Raw genomic sequence first — 11266 nt, forward strand, 5'->3', positions numbered from 1 at the left:
CGCTGGGACTGCGTGTGAAATGCAGAAGAGCGTATTTTTACCGAGTCGGACTATAACATATCTGGGAGTATGTTTGGACTCAATGGCGATGCGAGCCCATCTCTCTCAAGAGCGCATAGAGGCAATTTTAAAAAAATCTACTCTGCGCCGTTTCAGACCGGGCAGGTCTGTTTCACTGAGGGAATTTCAGAGGCTTCTGGGACTGATGGCGGCAGCTTCTTCAGTGTGCCATCTGGGTCTGTTGCATATGCGGCCGCTGCAGTTTTGGCTGAAAACTCGAGTTCCGCCGAGGGCGTGGCCTTCGGGCCACAAGCTCATTACGGTCACTCACAGTTGCGTCAGCACTCTGAGACCGTGGAACAGCCCGGATATGTTCAGCCCAGGAGTTCCTTTGGGTATAGTGACGCAGCGCACCGTGGTCTCAACTTCAGGCTGGGGAGCAGTGTGCCTGGGCGTACCTGCCTCAGGCCTGTGGTCGGAGTCACAGAGTAGGTGGCACATAAACAGTTTGGAATAATGGAAGCGGTGTCCTTAGCCCTACAAGCCTTTCGGTCGAAATTGGAGCGGCAACATGTACTGATTCGAACCGACAACACGTCTGTGGTCTCGTACATAAATCGCCAGGGCGGCGTGCACTCCAGAGCTCTATACAAACAGGCAGCGAGTCTCCTGTTGTGGGCGGACCGACACTTTCTCTCCATAAGAGCGGCGCACATCCCCGGTATCCTGAACCGTGGAGCGGACATGCTTTCGAGGAACGGGATTCCTCAAGGAGAGTGGAGGTTTCACCCAGGATCAGTTCAAATGATTAATGGGATCGATTCGGGAGGGCGGAAGTGGTTCTGTTTGCCACAAGCGAGAACACGCACTGTCAGGCGTTCTTCTCGCTATCTCACTCCCCGCTGCCGGGAGATGCTCTGACATCGCATTGGCCGGAAGCCAGGCTTTACGCGTTCCCTCCGGAGAAGATTCTGCCTATGGTGTTGTGCAAAATCAGGAAGGAGAGAACGTAAGTGATACTCTTGACCCCGAACTGGCCGAATCAGCCCTGGTTCACGGACCTGAGAGAGTTAATGGTGGCTCCCCCATGGCAAATCCCCCTCAGGAAGGACCTGCTGTTTCAGGCGAACGGTACGATAGGGCACCCCAGCCCCGAGCTGTATGGCTGTTGCGGGGACCCTAAATGAGCGGGACACTTACGGAGGCGCGCGTGCCTTCTACCAGGCGCCTCTACGCTCTGAAGTGGGGAGTTTTCACAAAATAGTGCCAGGACATTGGTATTGACCCGGTGACCTGTTCCGTGTCGGATGTTTTGCGCTTTCTACAGCACAGAATGGATTGAGGGAGTTTGCCATCCACGCTGAAGGTGTATGTGACCGCTATTGCTGCTTTTCGTTCCCCGGTAAGCACGCTCTGGTAATCAGTTTTCTCAGGGGAGCGAGGAGATTGTGTCCTTCACGGCCGCCCTCCGTGCCGCCGTGGGATCTAGCTCTAGTTTTGAGGGCTCTATCTCTACCACCGTTCGAGCCCTTAACTTCGATTGCGGTTAAGGAGCTTTCCCTGAAGACGGCCTTGCTTCTTGCTCTCGCCTCGGCGGAGCGTATTGGAGACTTACACGCATTTTGGGTGAACGATGATTGCATCTGTTTCGGACCTGGCGACTGTAATGTCACTCTCCAGCCGAGACCAGGTTACGTTCCGAAGTCACTCAATACACCATTAGAGCACAGGTTGTTTCCCTGCCCGCCTTATCTGCTGAGCCGTCAGCCTCGCGTGACGCTGATGCTCAGAGCGCTGTTTGCCCTGTTAGGGCTTGCGGATGTATATGGATCGCTCGGCCGCCTTTCGTCAGTCGGACCAGCTGTTCGTGTGCGTGCTTTGGTGGATGTAATAAGGGACGTACTGTTTCAAAACAGAGACTTTCTCACTGGATTGTGGACGCTATTGCGTTGGCTTACGAATGCCAGGGGAGATACTGTCCCCTCAACATCAGAGCTCATTCTACGAGGGCAATTGCTTCCTCATGGGGCTGGTCTAGGGGTATGTCTATGCTGCTGGCTGGTCTTCCCAGAACACATTCGCCAGGTTTTACAAGCTGGATGTGCCCTCTGTAGCGCCACATGTACTTCGGTGAGCTAAGTTTTATTCATGTGTTGTGAACTGTTATAACCAGCTATACAGTAGTTACCATGGCTGCTAAGTCTGTGTTATGGTTCATAAGGTTTATACAGTTGTCACCCAACTTTGCTTATGTGTTTCATCATTTACTCGAGCAAACAATAAAAGCTCAAAACACTGATCAGTGAATCAGGAGATAAGTAGTTGTGTTTTAATCATGATGCCCTGTGTTCAGATCACACCACTGCTGGTTATATTCACCAGCGAGAGTCGGGTCATGATGGGTGAGTGGTTAAACACACGATCTCTGTGTGCGAAGCTGCTATAAAGACGCGGGTTCGAACCTCATCCGACTTTAACTGGTTTATTGTAGAATCACGGGGTCACAACAGTGATATATGAGTTCCAGCAAGTGAAAGCCAAGAGATCTGTGGCTCACAGGTATGAGCGCTGCCTCACGGTTCAGAGGTTTCTGAATCTGGGTCAGATCTCCAAGAAATCAACAAATGGAGCGATTGGTGGAGAGGATGGAGGACCGAGGTGGAGCCCTAGTCAGGATCCTAGTGGAGCAACTGGTTATGTCTTTTTTATTTTGACAAAACCAAAGAAAATCAAATATTTTTACCAGAAAGAGAAGGATTCAAACCAGGATTGAGTCTAATTTCTGTTCTTCTATTAAAATAAAATACATTCATAAAAATGAAAGACCAGACAAAGGCAAACAATTATTTTCTGCGCCACAGAGCTTGTATCTAATGTAGGTGTATGAGGTAACGTAGGCTCAGGCTTTGTGAAAGATGGCCACTGCATCTGTGGGATTTAAACATGTTTCTGTTGCTGCTTCATGACTCTTTGTCTCAGATGTGATCTCGCCACTATAATTCGAGAGTAAAGTGCAGTTCTTCATCCGCTCCACTAGGCGGCAGAAGCGGGGTTCTCCTTCAGTCTGACACTTCTGCTGCTTGACAACATGACGCTTGATGACAATCACAACAACAACACGTGCAGATCCTGCAGATGAGAAGATGACAGCTCTTAATGTCACTTTATCAGCACATATTCCAGCTCAACTGCAGATAAAACCGACAAATAGACGGATAAAATGAAGGAAACGAGTGTCATGAGACTCACCTGTAAGTAACTTTCCGCTTAAAGTCAATTTCTCTTGTCAAATGACTTGCACAAACTACATATCAAATCAATCGCTAGTTGTAGCGTTACCTTTTTAGTCTCTGAATGAATCACCCTCTGATAGTCACACTCAGTTGATATTGCAGTGTTTTCTGGATTGATGTGAGAGTCAGCAGGAGTTGTGTGAAGCTCTGATGTTCTCCTGTTGCTTCATGCTTTTCTACTTCATATTTTTATTCAAAATGTCCAAAATGGGTGTATTTTCATTGCGTATTATTTCTGTAATCTTGCTCTGATGTTTGTAGGTCTGGCATTCTTTGAATGAGGAGTGAGTTTTAGTTCTATTCAGTGTTTTCTTCATTCTGTGGCCTGTAAGACAGTAATTGAATTCAACGAGATGAACAGTAGATTGATGATACAGCATTAATAATGTATAACAGATTTAATTTTAGACTACTTAAAAAAATCTGAATTTATAAGATATACAGTGTGTAATGATGTGTTTGATTATGCCGTGACTCAGAATCATACAGAATCAGAGATGTGTTGTGGAGCGTAAACCCGGCCAACAGAAGCAGAGCTCAGAGTCGTGTGACAGACATTGACCGTAATGACGGACTTCTGCTCATGGACAGATGCTGAAAATTCAGCTTTGCATCACAGAAATAAATGATAATTTAAAGTATAATAAATTGAAAACCAATTATTTTAAATTGTAATATATCACAATATTACTTTTTTTCTGTATTTTTGATCAAATAAATGCAGGCTTGATGAGCAGAAGAAACTTCTTTCAAAAACATTAAAAATAGTAATGTTTCCAAACTTTTGGCCTGTACTGTATATGATGTGTTATTGTGTGTTTTACTGTGCTAAACATGTAGGTTCCCATCATTTTCTTTTTGAAGGGCCTCCTCTTTGAAAATCAAATGATGGGAACCTAAAAAGGTGGGGAAGGGACATTTTTTTATTTACAATTAACTTTTTTTTTCTTCGTGCCCCAAAGCATAACCGCTGCTGGTGACTGTGCCGGAAGCTCCGGGGGGAGACCGCACTGGTATCCCCCTCCTTTGGGTGCACACCGCTCACACACACTCCTATCGCAGAGACCCAGCTGGGATAGAACCGTGAGGCAGCGCTCTTACCTGTGAGCCACAGATCTCTTGCTGAGACATGTGAAGGAACTTCTATTTCACTATTTACTTGTGTGTGACCTGCGATTTTTAAATAAACCAGTTAAAGCTTTCAGTTGTGTGATTTGAACCCAAGCCTCAATCACAGAGGTAATCATTATTCAGGTAACTCTGAAATTCATCTCAGAGGTAATCGCTCAAGTTCTACATGTTGCTTTGGAAGCGCATGGATGCCATCTTTGCTTCATTGTCACATGGGTTCAGAACATAGTTTTGAGCCAATCACCAGAGTCCCTTAATTAAGTCCCTTAATTAAGATTCCTATACATCTACTATAATGTCATATTTACTAACTAATTTTATTTCGAAAGATAAACAAACCAGGAGAACTCTCAAAATCGTGTCGTCTTTGGTGGTTAAGTGGTAGCGGTACCGTCACTGAAGCGAAAGGTTTCCGGTTCTATTCCAGCTTGTTGTTGCGGTTTTATACTCTGTTCTGATTTCAGACTCTGTTTCAAAAGATAAATGTACCAGGAGAACCGGCCGAACTGTGCAGGCGCTGGTGGCGCAGTGGTATAGTCATGGTATCACCTTCCCAAGGTCCATGGTTCAAGCCCGGGTCAGGCGTCTGCACACCCAAAAAACCAAAGGGGGGGGTAGTGTGTGTGTGTCCCCCCCCCGAGGTTTCGGAGTGCCTGTCGCTGCGGTTATGCTGCTTTGTGCTTATTTTTTGCTACGTTTAATAATACAATAAATAAAAACCTTAATTATTAAAACTTATTATTATAAAAATTATTATTATTTTTTTAAGTAACTAAGTAACTGTTACTTTTAAAAGTAACTAAGTAACAGTTACTTTTAACAACTACTAAGTAACTGTTTACAGTTACTTTTAAAAGTAACTAAGTAACAGTTACTTTTAACAACTACTAAGTAACTGTTTACAGTTACTTTTAAAAGTAACTAAGTAACAGTTACTTTTAACAACTACTAAGTAACTGTTTACAGTTACTTTTAAAAGTAACTAAGTAACAGTTACTTTTAACAACTACTAAGTAACTGTTTACAGTTACTTAGTAGTTGTTAAAAGTAACTGTTACTTAGTTACTTTTAAAAGTAACAGTTACTTAGTTACTTAAAAAAAAGGTAACAGTTACTTAGTAGTTGTTAAAAGTAACAGTTACTTAGTTACTTAAAAAAAAGGTAACAGTTACTTAGTAGTTGTTAAAAGTAACTGTTACTTAGTTACTTAAAAAAGTAACAGTTACTTAGTAGTTGTAACAGTTACTAAATTAAAGTGAAAAAAGTCCAAAAATGAAAAAGAAAAGAAAAAGAAAAAAAGTCAAAGTCCAAAAAAGAAAAAAAAAAGTCCATGAAGAAAAAAAGAAAAAAGAAAAAGGTTTTAATAATTAAGGTTTTTATTTATTGTATTATTAAACGTAGCAAAAAATAAGCACAAAGCAGCATAACCGCAGCGACAGGCACTCCGAAACCTCGGGGGGGGGACACACACACACTACCCCCCCCCTTTGGTTTTTTGGGTGTGCAGACGCCTGACCCGGGCTTGAACCATGGACCTTGGGAAGGTGATACCATGACTATACCACTGCGCCACCAGCGCCTGCACAGTTCGGCCGGTTCTCCTGGTACATTTATCTTTTGAAACAGAGTCTGAAATCAGAACAGAGTATAAAACCACAACAACAAGCTGGAATAGAACCGGAAACCTTTCGCTTCAGTGACGGTACCGCTACCACTTAACCACCAAAGACGACACGATTTTGAGAGTTCTCCTGGTTTGTTTATCTTTCGAAATAAAATTAGTTAGTAAATATGACATTATAGTAGATGTATAGGAATCTTAATTAAGGGACTTAATTAAGGGACTCTGGTGATTGGCTCAAAACTATGTTCTGAACCCATGTGACAATGAAGCAAAGATGGCATCCATGCGCTTCCAAAGCAACATGTAGAACTTGAGCGATTACCTCTGAGATGAATTTCAGAGTTACCTGAATAATGATTACCTCTGTGATTGAGGCTTGGGTTCAAATCACACAACTGAAAGCTTTTACTGGTTTATTTAAAAATCGCAGGTCACACACAAGTAAATAGTGAAATAGAAGTTCCTTCACATGTCTCAGCAAGAGATCTGTGGCTCACAGGTAAGAGCGCTGCCTCACGGTTCTATCCCAGCTGGGTCTCTGCGATAGGAGTGTGTGTGAGCGGTGTGCACCCAAAGGAGGGGGATACCAGTGCGGTCTCCCCCCGGAGCTTCCGGCACAGTCACCAGCAGCGGTTATGCTTTGGGGCACGAAGAAAAAAAAAGTTAATTGTAAATAAAAAAATGTCCCTTCCCCACCTTTTTAGGTTCCCATCATTTGATTTTCAAAGAGGAGGCCCTTCAAAAAGAAAATGATGGGAACCTACATGTTTAGCACAGTAAAACACACAATAACACATCATATACATTACCTGTCCATGAGCAGAGGGTTATTCCATAAAAGACACTTAGAAAAGCGGGGATTAAACTCCAAAACCGGACTTGAATGAGCCTAACAAATAAGTTGGGGCTAAAGTGGTTCCATAAAAGGTAATTGAAGGTCACGCAATCTCACTAATTTGATCCAGGTTTATCAAGTCTAGATAATTGCGTGTGCACACGTTTCTTAAGCAGCCCTAGAGGTCGATCATGGATCAAATCGATCCACCATCAAACAGCGTATATTTTGTGCTGTTTTATGCGTTTGTGAGATGTTTTTTTCCCCTCAGTGCAAAACTTACATTTTACAGTTATATTCTCCATCTGTAAATGTTAGAAAGTCATGTAAATGTATCCATTTTGCTGCTAATCTTCATATTGAGCGCTGCTGCACGCCAAATAGGAGCGCAATAATTCTGACTAAAATATACATTTTGCTTGGAAAATGAATATGCAATATTTTATAACACTAGAAATATCTTCTAATTATAATAATTTATCTTTAGGATGTTGGATAAGTTGCCGTAAACTTCTAGCGAACAGAAGTACTTCAGTGAACAGAAGTAGCCTAATTCAGGGAAGATTTTTTTAAAGAAACTAAATATATAAAGATACAAAATATAGTTTTGGGTATAGGACCTATGCTACTTAATAAAGATGATGTATACTTATTTAGAATGCTGAGAATTACAGCTTTTAATGCAATAATTTTTTGGAGAAAGCAAGAATCCCCAGTTTTAGAGTAGATTTAGTTTCTAAAGTACACTATGGAGAGGATAACATGAAATTAAGAGCAAATGTATACATTTTGAAAAGATATGTGCAACTCTAAAATCAAAGAATATTCCATAAAATAAAGGAATATATATTAGCCTACATTAACTACATTTTTATATAACCCTCCCTCCCTTTTATTTCTAGTTATTTGTTATTTTATTTATTTACTTATTTAATATTGAATATTTGATATTCAAATAATATTACTTGAATAACTATTAGGAATTATGTGTCATTATAATAGTTTGATATAAATATGTGAATGTTAAATTTGTATTAATATTTATTTATTGTTTTTTGTCTTTTCCCCCTTAAATCATATGAAAAAGTGTCTGACTATGTACTTTTTGGTTATTGTTCTAATCATGTGTTTTTTAGGCTATGTGTTGGTGGGTATTATCACAAAAGAAAAAAAGTAGAAGGAAAAATAAGGAATATTTATTGGGGGGAAATATGATGTCTTTAAAGGAACTGTCAATTTGTATAATTGTGTTAAATGTGTTTGAATTGAAAGACATAATAAAGTACATTATATATATATATATATATATATATATATATATATATAAAATATTTGTTATTTGGACATTAGATGTGCCTTATTTAGAATTTTAAACCTACAAGTGTATTTTTATGATAGCAATAGCTGTAAAGGGACTATTGTAATGGGGTAAATCAAATGTAGGCTAATATACTGTCAATTACTAAGCTCAAATTCATCTTACCAGTTAAAATTTATACTGTGCTTTTGTAATTATTTATTTTTAATTTTGTGATTTTAACTTCTGCTTTACAAAGCTTTTTTTAGATTGTGTTCTAATGTTCTTCTAATCATAAACATGTACTACAGCTGCCAAACAAAACCTGAGAGAAATGTATTCATAAATCTTTAAAACAATCTAATTAAATCTTGGGCACAAAACATTCAGCCAGTAAAAAAAGAAAACCTGTATATATATTGTATTTAGGCCTATCTATCTATATATCTATTTATGCAGTGTGTATATATATATATATATATTTTTTTTTTTTTTTTTTATTGTCTAATTTATCATTGTAGCCTTATTTAAGTTGATTTTCTGTATACTGTGTATTTATTTTTGGACTAATAGTGGTTAATAAAGTCCAATAATGGTATGAGAGAGTGTCAGTGGTAATATCATTGTGTTCTTGTCGGTCAGTGTTAGAGGATCTGTGTAACAACTGAGGCTTAGCCTGACAGTTAACCTGCCCTGGACCAGGCTAGTTTCCCAGCATAAGTTGCCAGGGTAACTGAGTTTGAACTATTTTAAGTTTGCTTTATGAAACAGAATCCACCGACAATAAGTCTAACTAACCAAAATAAGCCTGGCTTGTATTCTAATCTTGTTTTATGGAACAACCCTCAGATGTCCATCATTATCCACACGACTCTGAGCTCTGCTTCTGTTGGCCGGGTTTACGCTCCACAACACATCTCTGATTCTGTAGAGTCACGGCATAAACAAACACATCATTACACACTGTACATCTAAACAAAAATCTGAATTTAAACAAATTCAGAATTCAGCTAAAATGAAATCTGTTATACATCACTAATGCTGTATAAATCAATTAACTGTTCGTCTTGTTTAATTCAATTACTGTCTTACAGGCCACAAAATTATTAAAACACAATAAAACTAAAAACTAATTCCTCATTCAAAGAATGCCAGACCTACAAAACATCAGTCAAAATTACAGAAATGATACGCGATGCAAACCAACAGCAAAGTGTCTAACCACTGCTCTTTACTTTATTGTTTCATGTTTGTAGTAACATTATGACATTTTCAATTAAAATACCATTTTAAAGGATGTTTTACTCTCATATCCCAGTCATAACAGGAAGTAGAAAAGCATGAAGCAGCAGGAGAACATCAGAGCTTCACACAACTCCTGCTGACTCTCACATCAATCCAGAAAACACTGCAATATCAACTGAGTCCTTCTTATTACTCTTTATAGTGAGAATATCAGAGGGCGATTCATTCAGAGACTAAAAAGGTAACGCTACAACTAACGACTGATTTGCTATAGAGCGAGCAAGTCATTTGACAAGAGAAATGGACTTTATGCGGAAAGTTACTTACAGGTGAGTCGCGTGACACTCGTTTCCTTCATTTTATCCGTCTGTGAGTCGGTTTTATTTGCAGTTGAGCTGGAATATGTGCTGATAAAGTGACATTAAGAGCTGTCATCTCATCTGCAGGATCTGCACGTGTTGTTGTGTTTGTCATCAAGCGTCATGTTGTCAAGCAGCAGAAGTGTCAGACTGAAGGAGAAACCCGCTTCTGCCGCCTAGTGGAGCGGATGAAGAACTGCACTTTACTGTCGGATTATAGTGGCGAGATCACATCTGAGACAAAGAGTCATGAAGTAGCAACAGAAACATGATTAAATCCCACAGATGCAGTGACCATCTTTTACAAGTGTTTACTTATAAAAAATTAACCATTTCTGAGACGAAGTCAACAATTTTACAGCTGTTTTTTCAAGATAACCAGTTGCTCCACCAGGATCCAGACTAGGGCTTCTCCTCACTGCTCCATCATCTTGTCCTCTCATCCTCACCACCAATCGCTCCATTTGTTGATTTCTTGGAGATCTGGGGTGCGTTTCCCAAAAGCATCGTTGGCCAACTATGGTCGCAAGTTCATTGAACTCTATTGGTAACGAGGGAACTTGCGACCATAGTTGGCTAACGATGCTTTCGGGAAACGCACCCCAGACCAGGATTTGAACCGGAAACCTCTGAACCGTGAGGCAGCGCTCATACCAGTGAGCCACAGATCTCTTGGCTTTCACTTGCTGGAACTCATATATCACTATTGTGAGTGACCCCGTGATTCTACAATAAACCAGTTAAAGTCAGATGAGATTCAAACCCCTGTCTTTATTGCAGGACCAGCAACCTCTGAACCGTGAGGCAGCGCTCTTACCTGTGAGCCACAGATCTCTTGTCTGTTCATGTGAAGGAACTTCTATTTCACTATTATCCTGAGAGTTTCCAATAAAGCAGTTAAAGAGAGATTTGATCCCGTGTCTTCATCACAGTCTTGTCCTCTGAGAGTGTGTGTTTATCCACTCGTCCATCATGGATTTCACAATAATAATTGTTTTTTGGGACTCCTTGTCTAATGAGAACTATTGAAAGTCAGCAATAGTGGGATTTGAACTCAGAACACTGTGATTGAAACACAACGCTTTCTCTCCTGAACCACTGAGACTGCAGAGATGGTGAGCGTTTGAACAGGTTTGATCCAGAGCTTTGTGTTAAATGATGAATAACTTCAGCAAATGTTGGGCTTGAACCAGAACTTTCTGGTTTGAAAGGGAGACAACTATCCACTGAGCCACAGAGCCTGAGATGCGCTGATGATGTTTTTAAGGTAATTTAGATTTTATCTTAACTTAGTTTGAGGAAAAGATGTTCATTGGGTCTGTGGGATTTGATCACAGGACTCTGTTCCAGTGTTGCAATTTAAACGCACTCGTTTACCCATTACACCACTGAGTTTCAGTTAATAAATGTGCTTTATCATCTCTTTATCTAAAACAATTAAAACAAACTTTTAGCAAACAATGATCCTCTCTGATCTGAGTT

Source organism: Abramis brama (genome assembly GCF_963993115.1).
Source record: "Abramis brama genome assembly, chromosome: 4".
NCBI classification, from domain to species: domain Eukaryota; kingdom Metazoa; phylum Chordata; class Actinopteri; order Cypriniformes; family Leuciscidae; genus Abramis; species Abramis brama.